This window comes from Peromyscus californicus, unplaced genomic scaffold, assembly GCF_007827085.1.
Source record: "Peromyscus californicus insignis strain IS unplaced genomic scaffold, ASM782708v3 Scaffold_9__1_contigs__length_137607984, whole genome shotgun sequence".
Classification (NCBI taxonomy): domain Eukaryota; kingdom Metazoa; phylum Chordata; class Mammalia; order Rodentia; family Cricetidae; genus Peromyscus; species Peromyscus californicus.
Window position 1 is genome coordinate 63,254,856 of NW_026294617.1, and position 13,654 is coordinate 63,268,509.

The 13,654-nt window shown below is 45.8% G+C and overlaps 1 long non-coding RNA gene across 3 annotated transcripts in view; it reads right to left on the reverse strand.

The window, feature by feature from the left end:
- Positions 1-13,654, reverse strand: part of LOC128105239 (uncharacterized) — a 99,773-nt gene that overhangs the window by 71,145 nt on the left and 14,974 nt on the right. The window lies entirely within an intron of this gene.

The window sequence follows — 13,654 nt, forward strand, 5'->3', positions numbered from 1 at the left end:
TCTTCTGTCATGACTCCTTTGACCAAGCAGCTGGGAGGGAGCTCTGAGGCGCGGTCTTCCCTCCAGCAGGTGGAAGTACCAGCTCCTCCAGGGTTTTACCAGGAACTTCCTCCTCCGACATTAGCACGGACCTCACATTTCAGCCAGGTTTCATCACTGCTGCTCCTGCAAACGGCGAAGACTTGAATGCTCCCCTTGGCCCCTCTCAGCAGTTCAGTTATGTGCAATACCACTCTGAACTGCAGGGTCACGTGCTTCATAATCCCGCTGTTCCTTGCAGGAGGTTCTTACAGTGGAAAAGAGCAGCCATTGTGAACATGGTAATTCCTTCCCCCTCTTAAGCTCCAACCCTGAGGTAAAGAAAGCCACAATTTGGAGAGCATCGCTGGGAGCCAGGATAAAGGGAAACGGCGCTGAAGAGCAGATAAAAGTCAAACAGACAGCCATAAACGTCTGTCTCAATTCATGTAGGCCACTATGACTGAGTGGCTTAGACTGGGCAATTAATAAACAACAGAAATCTATTTCCCACAGCTCTGGCAGTTGGAAAGGCTAAGGTCACGGAGCCGGCAGATTCGGTGTCTGGTGGAGCCTCTGCTTCATAGATGGCTCCTTCTCACTGTCTCCTTATATGGCAAAGGGGGTGAAAAACATCCCTGGACCTCTTTAACAAGGGCAGTAATCTCATTGCTGTCACTATGACCTCGTCACAAAGGCTCCACCTCCTGATACCAACTCACTGGGGATTTGATCTCAAGATGAATTTTAGAGAGGCACAACAGTCATTAGCAATGTCTGTCCATCTATTTCACTAGTTTATTAGAAAACTTACTTAGAAATTCTAGCCAACACTTGAAACCAGGCAGCAGAGCTCCTAAAACACTCGAGCCAGGGAGAGGACAGATTCTTCTATCTGCTCAATGTAGGAGTGAACTGTGGAACCATGAGGGGCTGGCCTTTGCACAAACACTTAGTGAGCAAGTATTTACTGACAATGTGCCAGTCGTGTTTTAGGTACTGAGGACACAAACATAGTCTTTTTCCTTATGGAGATCATGTGAGGGACCGGGGAAAATAAACAACCTCAAGATTGTATCTGTAAAACTGGTGACTTGAGTGGAGACGGAGTTCAGATCATGCGAGCACAGCAGTTCCTTGTCTAGTCTGACTTTCTAAAAGATTTGTTTTGTTCTTTACAGTGTGTGTGTGTGTATGTGTGTGTGTGCCTACACAAGAGTGTAGTACCTCAGAAGTCCAGAAGATGACGTCAGATACCCTAAGCTGGAGTTCCAGGCAGTTGTGAGTCACCCAATGTGGGTACTAGGAAGTGAACTTGAGTTGTCTGCAGGAGCAGCACATGCTCTTCCCCAGAATCATCTCTCCAGCCCGAACCTGGCTTTTATTTTGGGACAGAATTTTTCTGTGTAACAGCCTTGGCTCTCCTGGAACTCGCTCTGTAGACCAGGCTGGCCTCGAACTCACAGAGATCTGCCTTCCTCTGCTTCCCGAGTACTGGAATTAAAGGCATGTGCCACCACCACCCGGCCCAACCTGACATGTTTAATGGTGGCCATGTGAGGACTTATTCTAACAAAATTTATTAGATCTAGCTGAATAGCCTCTTATCTTCTACCCATGACCATCTCTCTATAGCACCCTCTCTCTCCACAGCTAATGTGGTCCACTGCCCAGGCTGCACAGTTTAGCTGGTCCCTTTCATTTTCCTCTGCACTATCACTTAATTCTGCTTCTCATCAGATCTTCAAATTCAAGGCAAACCCCTGGATATCTACAAAGGATGACCAGAATTACCAGGGAACTCTGTGGAGGTCCCTGCAAATGCTATGTGGCCAGCAGAGTAACAATCCACGTAAGGCAAGAAGGAAATCCAGTTCCGCACTACTTAGCTGGCCAGTGTTGGTTCAGACTTCTAGAGTCTGACCCCAAGCAGTTTGTTCTGAACATACTTAAACACAGTACAACTTTGGGGAAAAGTTCCCTTGAGACAATAATCATAATAGAGTTTAAGACATGACTACGCTGAAACTCCTTTGCAAAGTACCTATGACCTCTTCCATAAAAATGGGTTCTATTAACTGAGAAACAATGCTCAGAAGTCTGGGAAGGAACTGAAATCAACATGGTAGTCTGGGAGATTTGTATGAAGCCTGGCCCCACAGATAGCAAAAGATCATCAGGTTATTAAATACATCCATTCCCAGCTTTCTGGGCAGAAACAGGTATAAATCCTTCCATTAGAAAGAAAGCAGGCAAGTTTAATATTTTGAGTTTCCCTAGCGCTATTTGTGAGCTTAAGGACCTCGTACCCTCTACAGAACTTATGATCAAACAATTAAACTGGGAGACTTGGGGTTCAGGAAAAGAACAAAGATAAGGAAAAAACAAAGGAAGAAAATAGTAAATAAAAATTCACTTCATCAAAAACCAGGACTCAGAGTGGAGATAGACACAATTCAGCAGAAGTGGTGAAAAGAAATAGCTTGGAAGGAACAGAGATGCCATGGCAAAGGAGATATATATATATATATATATATATATATATATATATAATCTCAGCACTTGGGAGGTGGAGACTGGAAGTTCAGGAGTTCAAAGTCATCCTCAGTCACACAGAAAGTTCAAAGCCAGCCTGGGCTACAATAGAGCACGTCAAAACAAACAAGCAAACAAACTTGGAAGAAAGCAATCTGTTTGAATGTTCTCTCTCCAAGCAAGCCACAAGTTGCATACTTACATAATGGGATGCACAATCTTGGACTCTAAAAACCACTTTGATGCCAGACAGGGCCTCCCTCAGTCCCTCTAGCTCATGCCACCGTCTGCTTCCTGTCACGTATGTCTTTTTGTGCACTTTCCAGCTCTGCCCATGACTCATCTAGTTCCCATCTATGATACAGTCACAAACAACAAGGTGTGCTTGTAGTAAAGCAGATAGGCTTGTGCTAGATTTTATTGTTGCTGTTTCATTTTATACTAATAAACATAGCTTATTTATCCTTGAAATGGTTGTGACTGTAGTCTTAATTACATCTTCAACCACCAGATTTCTTTTGTAGGCAAATGGAACCACGACTGTGCATCCATGAATGGAAGCAGGAAGGGCTTTGGATGTCTGAGTTCCTTTAAATGATTTGTGACTTGTGGAGACACTTAAAGTAGAAGGCTGGCCTAAACATAAAAGCTAAAGAATATTAAAATTATGTGTCTCGAGGCAGCGCATCCCTCTTCCCTTTAATAGATAGCTCAAGATAGGATTTGATCTATAAAAATGAATGTAGAAGTTTCTTGAGTAGCATTTCCCAATTCCACAAAGAATAAAAAGCATTGCTTACAAACACAGTTCAGTAGACTGAAACTCAGAGCACAAAGGGCTCAGTTACCCAAAAATACTCTCCATCCCCCACTCCCTGTCTTCTCACCGAACAATAATATGTCTGAGTATTTTACCTTACAGCTCCCTCACGCTCAGGTCTTCAGTGTTCTTGGGTGGAAGGGGAATGTCAACACTGAAAATCAAATCCAGACATAAGCTTGACACTGCCCTTTGCCCTACATTTCCCTTATGCAGTTACTGAGTCTGCAGGATTGGACTGGGTGGTTTCTGCCTATGAGACACACTAATATATGCACAAACTAACTTAGTAACTCAGCAAATATTTACTGACTACCGGTTATTTGACAGTGGCTTCTTCATCAATAAATGCACATCAAGTATACACTTGCCAGGCACTTGTCTGAGTGTCCACAAGCCAGGCACTTGTCTGAGTGTGAGTGCAGCAATTCTGCCCTACTCCAACTTTAGTCTGGATCAATTATACCAATTCTGGTGATACAGGGGCGTGGGAGGGGTGGGTTCCAAAAGGACTCAGAACCCAATAAAGAGAGGCAGACACCATCAACATGATGTCAAAGGGACCTGTACATAGCCTTCAGGGATGCCCAGAGGAGAGAGAAGTTAACCAGAGTAGAACACAGAATGTTCAGCTCCGGTCGAGAAATGTCAGTGACTCACATCAGAATGTCATCTATTAAGACAGTTCAGAGAGACTGTACTGCCTATGGTGGTTCATTTCAGCTGTTAACTTGACTGGATGGGGAAATGCATAGTGCATCAGTAAACCCAGCTCTGGGTATTGTGGAGAGAGAGACATCATATGTGCTCTGATCTAATCCTTGATGAGTACATAATAAGATAGCGTTATTAGGAAGTGGTGAGAGGTAGGGGTGAACTGAGTTGGAAGAGAGCAGTAATCGGTCATAGGGAAAGTGTCTTGAGGACTGCATCTTGCTTGGTCTCTTCCTGTGTCTCCTTTCCCTGCTTCCTGGCTGCCATGATGTGAACAGCTCTATGCCACCATGCCCTATGATAGACTGATGAGCAAGCATAAACCTTTTGTTATTGTTGTTTTAAGTTGTTTGTATCAGACATTTTGTCCCAGCAATGAGAAGGCTGGCTAGCACAGCACAGCCCCTTCTGGGGCTATCTGATCCAAAGACTCCCTACTTTGCTAGTCTGTGATGCCATCTAAATGCAGAAGCCACCTTCCTTTTCTAAATGATGGTTGCTGTGCCTGGAAAGCCTTCTGCTGTGCTCTCCTCCAATGCTACCTGTACACCACCTACTAAGCCTGCTGGGTCCACTGAGGTAGCATCAACTTCCCCTCTGGTCTTTACCTGCTTTGTTCTGAACTTCATGAACTCACTGCACAGTACAACAGAACATCCTCCAGCTCCGGAAACACAGGAGACATGACCAACCTCAGCCAACCTGAAAGGATTGCCCAGAACAACAGTGCATAGAAGTAGAGATGAGTGACAGAGGAGGTTTGAGACACTCACAAAAATGTGGGAATTCATACATTCCTAGATGTGTTTGAAATTGTAAAAAAGTGCTCTTCGTGAATATAAATTCCCATTCCTTTGAATATGTATCAACAGGCACAGCTGGTGAGTCATACAGTAACTGTGTGTTTAGAATTTTGAAGATCTGTCAAACCATTTTCCAAAGTGGCTGCGTTTTACAATTCTGCTTGTAATGTGTGGGGAATTTCACATCTTCACCCGAACTTGTCATTATCTGGCTTTTTCTTGCCAGCCATTCTGGTGGGTGCGAAGCAGCGTTTCAGCGTGGATTTGGCCTGTATTTCCCTACCAAGTTTTCATAGCATCATTATTCACATAAGCCCTAAAGTATAAACAACCCCAAAGTTCTTGATTTGTGAACAGAATGTTGTGTGTTCCTGAAATGGATTATTATTCATCCATAAAAAGGAATGGAATGCTGAGGCATACTGCATGTATGCATATTGGAAGGACGGCACTTAAGAAGTCGGGCAAAGCCGACATAATATAGAGTTGCATTTAAATGTAACGTCCATTATAGATAAGCCACAGGGAGAGAGAGTGGATTAGTGGTCACCACATGGTAGGGCAGGAGGGAATAAAGAGTGACAGCTAATGAACTTGGGGTTTCTTCACAGGGGTAATGGAAGCATTCTGGGGTCAGTAGTGTTGACTGATTCAGTTTGTGAATCTATGACAAATCGCAGAACCATCAAATTTAAAAGGATGGATCACACTGTATATAAGTCAGATCTCAGATGTGTGCATTTTACAAAGCCAGGAATCCCAAGATTGGAAATCACACAGTGAGTGTGCTGTAATCGCATGGAGCTCAGCTTCTTGGTTGTAAATCCCACTGCCTCAACCATCACAGCACCTACTGGACCTCTCCTTGTCTCAAATTGCAGACCTCTGGTGACATAGTCACTCCTGGAGAATTCACCACTGTCAGACACCAGATCTCTGTCCCTAACTTTGTGTTTCCATTTTTGTCTTCTGACCAAACACAAAAAGTGATGCGCATTTCTACAGGGATACGAAAGCAAGTGACACAGAGCAGGCCCAGGCTTTGCCCTTTGTGTTGACTTCATGTCAGCGAGCACCGCCCAGGGATGTCAAAAATGTACTACCTAATCAACAGGCTATGAACTAAGAACTACAGCAACATGCCATTCAGCAGCAGGGATGTGAGAAATCCATCACCACACAAGTTTATCAATGTTTATCACACAAAGACAGCTACGGTGCCACTAGGTCGCAGAATCTCATGGGATCACAATAGGACAGACTCCACCGTTAACTGGAACAGAGTTAGACTTGGCACACGGCTGGAGCACACGCCCACCACAAAACATTAATAGTCTCCTATAAAATAAGAACCTGCTCACACAGATGTGTGGTGCGCGGTCACTGTACAGTAAGTAGCAGCAGGTGCTCATTCTGAACTCCATGGAATTGCGCTGAGGGCACATGGGAAGCCTCTTTTCTTATTTGCAGTCTGTAACCCTGCGCAGTTCTCAGTGGTTCTGGAGTGGGTAGCTATGGGAAGGCTGTGGCCACGGTAACCACAGCCCTCTCTCATTCCGAGAGACCCTCTGCAGGTGATGGGCTGAGGGGGACCTTCCATGCTTCCTCTCCCTCCAAATGCCAGAGAGAGGCCTGGAGGAGAAGTGGTACCAATTGGACTTGGCTCCAGATGGATGGAGGCAAAGAAAACCGACTGAAAGATAGTCTCCACTCTTCAGAGGCTTGCAATGCTCTCTCTCTCTCTGTCTCTCTCTCTCTCTCTCTCTCTCTCTCTCTCTCTCTCTCTCTCTCTCTCTCTCTCTCTGTCTCTCTCTCTGTCTCTCTCTCTCTCTGTCTCTCTCTCTGTCTCTCTCTGTCTCTCTCTCTCTGTCTCTCTCTCTCTCTCTCTCTCTCTCTCTCTCTCTCTCTCTCTCTCTCACACACACACACACACACACACACACACACACACACGTACACACACTTATCTTTGGAGTTTTTTTTATTAGCTTCAATCACCTGTAGTCAACTGTGGCCTTAAAATATATTACGTGGTTACGTGGGAAATTCTAGAGATAAACAATTTACCAGTTTAAAAATCTTAAGCCATCTGAAATCTTTTTCATGGAAGCACAATGAGATCTTTTGTGGATGTCTTGCCAAGGACATAAATCGCCCCTTAGTCCACTGTGTCCACACTGTATGCACCACCCATCTGCTAGTCCCTAATAGCTCCTTTAGTTATTAGATCCACTGAGGACACCCTGTGGTCTTTTACATACTGTTTGGGGATATCCACAGTTTCAGGAATCCACTGTGCTCTGGAATGACCCCATCAAGCACAAAGGGGAATTATTCTACATACCAGCACCTTGAATATTAAGCAGTCTGGAGTGGAAGGAGATGCAAAACACTGGGCGAACGAAGGGTAGAGAGAGGTGTATGGCCACTGGGGTCTGGGAAGGGCCAGTGAAGGAACAGAGGCAGCCAGGCCCTGAATGAGGGGTGGTACTTCCACAGACTTCAACAAGGAAGGAAGAAGGTTCTGAAAGCAGATGGGTGGCCGGGGAGCCCTCGGGTGTAGGCGCGACAGGAAGTTCCCGTTACCCGGAATGGGGATGAAGCTCAGTGGCAGAGGGCTTGCCCAGCACACAGGAAACCCTGCCTCTACCCCTGGTGTGAAAATAAAGATATGGATGACAATAATAATGATAATTTTCAGCTATATTCATGGATAGGAAGCAGGGTAAGAGATCAAACGAGTGTTAGACGTCAAAATTAATGACAGCCTCCTGTTGGCAAGTCTATAGATGGTCTTGTTTAAAAACATTCATATTTTTCTTTCATAAGAACATGACTTTGGTGGAACAGAGCCGTGGTGTGATTCTGGCACTTAATCCTGAAGTACAGGAGCTATGCGGGCAAGTCCTAAATACAGGACCCACACCACCACAGCCTTGAGGCCAGGAAGCTGGGACAGCCTGGATGGTGCTGTGCATTCTCTTTTGATCTTGCTGTAAGCCGGTGACAACTACCACCGGGGATGATCCCGAAGATGAAATGACATCAGACACAACCCACGCTAGCCCAATGCCTGGGCAAGCCTTGAGTGTTTGAGAAAGATCAACTCTTCTCACGGCCAGGTCAACGGACGAGTTTGCCTGGGATGGGCTGTCTGGCTTCTAACTTAGTAAAGAGGAGACATGTTAGAGGAGCTGGCAAAAGAAAGCAGGGTGAGGGGAGGGGCAGGAGCCCCAGGGAGGACTGAACTGTGGTTTTCCCTCCCACTGAGGGGCCCCTGCACTCAATAAACTAGAATGACCCTGGCTGAACTTCCAAGCTTGAAACTGCGGCTGCTTTTTAAAAGGAGTTCTTCTTTCTCAAGATCAATTGTTCGGCAGAACTGAAAAGCTTGCTCTCGGAAGAGCCTCGGTCCTAAAAACCTGCAGGGCAAGCCATTAAAAGCAAGAATGTGGCATTTCTCCTGGGGAGCGGGCACACCACACCCTCAGTTGTCACTGTAGAGACTCTGCTGCCCTCTACTCTAAACTACCCAGAAACCGGAGAACCTAAAAGCCCCGGGTCTAGCTAGCATTATTTAAATGAACTGGCTGTTATATGAACCTTAAACCACATGTCATTTGGTTGTGAGGCTGCCCTGGGCCAAGAGCTGTTTGTTAATACTGTCGGCCCCAGCTTACAAACAGACTGTGTTCCAAAAGTGCATTTGCAAGGCTGTGGTTTGAAAGGCAGAATGCATTTTCCCCATAGATGCAAGGTTATAAATGACAATTAGGGCTGCAAGCCAGCATATAGGGGCGCACAAGGGCATGCACACATGTGTGTGCATGCACACACATGCACATACACACATGACTAAAAGATGACCAAGGCCTGTACATTTTAGCTGGGAAAAAAATACCAACCAGTAGTATTTCAATACCAATAACTAAAGAATGAGATAAGCAATAAAGTTGAGTATCTTTCCTTTGCACTGGTTCTCAATGTTTAAACAAAAGCAGACTTCCTCAGAACACCAGACAGCACCAATGGGTCTGTACAGCCAGGCTCAGGGCTCAGGGAAAATGGACTATAATGAAGAACCAGGTGGCTGGGGGTCAGACCAACTTGCAGGGAGCTTAGAAATTCTTAAGGGTCCCCCAATGTCTGTACCTAAAGAAAACATGGTGTCCACAAAGCAGCCTGCAGGGAGAGCAGAGTGCAAGACTTCGCCTGATCAAGACTACACAGCTCTTCCTTCACCTACACTGGAGACTGGTTCAGAGCCCCATCCTGTAGGCAGTTAATCCCACTGAAGCACAAATTGGCCCCTAGTCCCCGGGAATCAGAGTCCAAAACCCTAAGTGTTCTTCCACACTGGTAACTGAGACCAGACAAGTTGTTTCAACTCTAACGGCCTGGATGACTTTGAATTCAATGCTCCCAGCCCTGACAGACACCAACTCTACTGTTCACAGAGGGGCCCCACCAGATGTCTGCATTTTACCTCTGCTTTTCCAAGTGCCCGGTGCTGCACCTGGCTCATTTGGAGCCACTCAATTAGCTTAATGCTAATCAGTTACACATTTTGTGTCACTGTGAAAAAGAAAAAAAGAAAAAGAAAGGAATAAATAGAAGGAAAATTCATTTGTAAAACAACACGAAGGAGTTTTGCAAGATCTAACCATCAAGGGACCTGTCAGCCCAAGGCAGTTGGATTGACCTCAGAAAGCCAGGAGAGCGGGAAGAATGAACGGGCAGAGAATGGGTAGGAAGGAGGTGGGCTAAGTAGCCTAATGTCTCCATGATTCCTCACGCGTTTCCCGGACTAGTACACACCCACGCTAATGCAACTGTGCCCTCGAAATTACAAAACCTTTCCTTTCTTCCAACTGGTTTGTGTCCTCTCCCATTTCCTACTGACTGGGACTTTTTAAAAACTATTTGCTTTGGGTTTGGGTTGGTGGGTTTTTTGCTTTTTGTTTTTCTGTTGTTTTGTTTTGTTTTGTAGTTCTTGAGGGCGCATGTGCTAAGCAAACAAGTGCTGCCCTCTGTACCCCGAGTCCTCTTTGGACTTTCTGTTTTGATGCAGGGTCTCAGGAAGTTGGCCAGCCTGGTGTGAACTCACTCCGTATCCCCTGGAGACTTGAACTCGTGATCCTCCTGCCTCAGCCTTCTTTGCAGCTGGGATGACAGGCTTGCATGTAGATTTTTAGCGCTTTTATCAGCTAGATAAATGCAAACAAGTTGCCTTAAAGAGGCAACACAGCTTGCCCCTTTAAAAAAAAAAAAAAGGATTGCTAGATTGATTGATGATTGATCGATTGATTGGGGGGCACATCCTGGGTCAGAGGACAAGCTGTATGAGTCAGGTCTCTCCTTCAGCCCTGTGGATCAGAACTAAGGGCATCATACTGGGAGCCGTGTGTCTTAACCTACTAAGCCACCTGGCTAGGTTCTTCACTTAAAGATAAGGTACCTGTCCTTGAGTCATGTTTAATGTAACCTTCCCCACCCAGAGCTCCAATTCCTCACACTCATATTAAACTTTAACTTTCCCATAGTGTTTTCCCGTGCTGTGACATAACTGCTCACATGGATAGGTCATCTAACCTTGCGGTGACATGACTGCTCACATGGATAGGTCATCTACTAGCCTGGCTGTGATATAACTGCTCACATGGATAGGTCATCTACTAGCCTTGCTGTGACATGACTGCTCACATGGATAGGTCATCTACTAGCCTGGCTGTGACATGACTGCTCACATGGATAGGTCATCTCCTAATCAACCTTTTCCCTGCCCATGAAGCTAGGTCCCCAAAAATACATGTGCCTGTCTAGGGTGGTTCTGTTCTGTTCCATGGGTCTGCTTGTCTATTCCTGCACCAAATATCATATTTAATTAGTTAGCTATTCTTAACCCCCACTATATTTTCCAACACCTCTACCACACTCACTCATTTCTTCTATTACATCATTACCATCACAGTCTCGGTGTCAGGAGGATGCATAGACGATCTAACATTTTAAAGATATTAGCACCAAACAACAGAAAAATTGTTCACCGCATCCAGAATTTAATATGCTGTCTGCTGCAAACTGCCTGACTGGGAAACAGCATTGCAAATTAGTCTTACATCTCACTCTCTTCTGTTGCTTTAACAAAATACCCAAGGCTAAGCACTTTTAAAGAAAAGAAACTATCTATAATAAAGTCCTGAAGGCTGAAAGTCCAAGATCAGGTAGTCATTGTTCAGCCTCTGGTGAGCGCCTTAAGGTGGATGGCATCACGATGGTGAGACAGGAAGCCAGAGAGATTCAGGGCCCAACCTCACTTTTTATAATAACCTGCCGTCTCAGTCACCGCTGTGAAGAGACTCCATGACCATGGCAACTCTTATAAAGGGAAGCATTTAATTGGGAGCTTGCTTACAGTTTCAGAAGTTTAGTCCATGATCATCATGACAGGGAGTGTGGCGGCAGGCATGGCAGGCGTGGTCCTGGAGGAGTTGAGAGCTACATCCAGATCCTCAGGCAAAGGGGCCAGGGGGAAGCGGGGAGGATTGGCCCTGAAATCTCAAAGCATGCCCCCAGTGACACACTTCCTCCAACAAGGCCTCATCTACTCCGACATTGGCACACCACCTAATCCTTCTCATCTTTTCAAACAGTTCCACTCCCTGGTGACTAAGCGCTCAAGTATATGAGCCTGTGGGGGCCATTCTTATTCAAACCCCCCGCAACTCCTCTTATGGGCATTAACCAGTGTCCTGAAAGTACTACATTTTTTTTTTTAACTCCCATGACCTAGTGCATTCCCATCAGGTCACACCAGCTCAAAACCACCCCTTGTGTTCTTGAAGACTAAGGTTTTGGCAAGCCATGGCCCCATGGTTCAGAGAAGTACCATAGGAGGTGTGTTTGGGGGTTTTATTCTGATTTGGCTGTTGAAGGGACCAGAAAGAAGATGCCATCTTTGTGTCTCCCCATGTCTTCAGTGCAGTATTTGGACCTTTATGACACCAACCAGGGAAAATAGTTCCAAATCAGAAAGCCAGAACCCAATAATGATAACTGGCCAGAACTGTGTAGGAAGCGAAAATTCTGTTTTCGTCTGGAAATGTCTTATTGTCTTATTTATTTGACTGACTTGGAAAAATCCAGATAAATATGGGGACATTCTGCACTGGCTAAAAACACTGACCTTTGCCCCAAGAAGGCAGGCTAGAAGCTAAGGCAGGGAGGCAACTTGCTCCAGTGGACCTCAGTTGCCCCAAATCTGCCTTGCCCATTCTCAGGAATGGCAGCAGCACCTCCCTAACTAAATGGAAGTTGCACCAGCCACAGGCCAGGGCCTCGTCACCAAACATTAGTCATGCCTTGCAGATCCCGTCACCTAAACTTTCGGGGTTTGCCCGAATCTCTCTATCCCCTCCCACTAACAAATATCTCTACAGACAGCCTGAAAGCTACTGTTATCTGTGGTGGAAATGACAGCGATTTCTGATTATTCTTTCTGCCCTGAGTCACACCATTAACTGCTCCTTCCCATCCTCAGAGCCAAGAGACAAGTCTAGCAAATCCCCCTCACTTAAAATTGGAAATTCCTTTCCATTCTCCCGAGTCCACATCCACACTGTTTAATGTGTCATACGCAGACTCTCACAGGTACTGACTTGAGTGGTTAAGAGCCCAGGCACTGGATTCAGGCTTCTCAGGCTTCAAATTCCTACTGTACAACACACTAACTTTAAAGTGTCAAGAAACTTTTTCCCAGAGTACTGGGACTGGAACCCATGAGCTTTGCATGTTAAGCAAGTGTTGTATCACTGGGGTATACCCTCAGCCTCTTTAACAAGCTTCTGAACCTTCATCCTTTAGTTTGGAGATGGTAAGAACATGTCTTACTATCTGGGAGGGTTGAATGACTTGATGCATATAGACAACTTGGTGTAACACCTGGCACACAGCAAGCATTCTATGTCAACTAGTCCTTTTATTTTGGTCCCTTCCATCCATGGCACTTTCCCAGCCTCCAGACCTTCACAACCCCCTTTCCCTTCAGCTGGAACACTGTCAGTACCCTGATCATCCCAGGGAAATCTCTGGAGGTAGTCAATGGCAGCTGCATCACCGGAAAATTCTCATGCCCCGGCCAAGACCCCCTATACCAGAATCACTCAGGAATGGGAGTTGTCATAGCCTTTCTGACAGAGTTAAGCTGCAAGCCTATGCACTGACCTTCACAAGTTGTCCTTGGATGTTTATCTGTCCCTACCTCCTGCTAGGTAGTAAGTTCCCCGATCGCAGAGACGTCACCATCTAATCTAGTTGGCCATTTAATCTACACTGGTAACTACTTGTAGGCGATGAAGTGAGCCACATTCTGTAGACTTGATGGTTTAATTGCGTTTCTTCGTTGTGTATTTCTGCAAATTTACAGCAGGTGTGTGTAGGGGAGCAGGACTAAGTGTTAGGAGAAAGGTGCCCTCTGGAGGTAGAAGGGCAAAGGCAAGTTGCGAGTGATTTCCCAAGGGACCTTGCAGGTCCTGGAGCAGCACCCTAAGGACCATAAAGTCCTGCATGCTCTTCCTTGTGGACCTTCTCATCTTCGTCATCTTTGGAAGTACCGAAGGTCGAGGAACAGTGGACCCAGGAAACAAGACCTGAGGTCCAAGCTCAGCACGTGGGCAGCCACCCAGACTCTGCTCTTTTAATGGACCCCTCCGGAGGACAGCTAAGGAGGAAGCCTCTTTCTGCCTCCGGTCTCTCAGCCCCACCC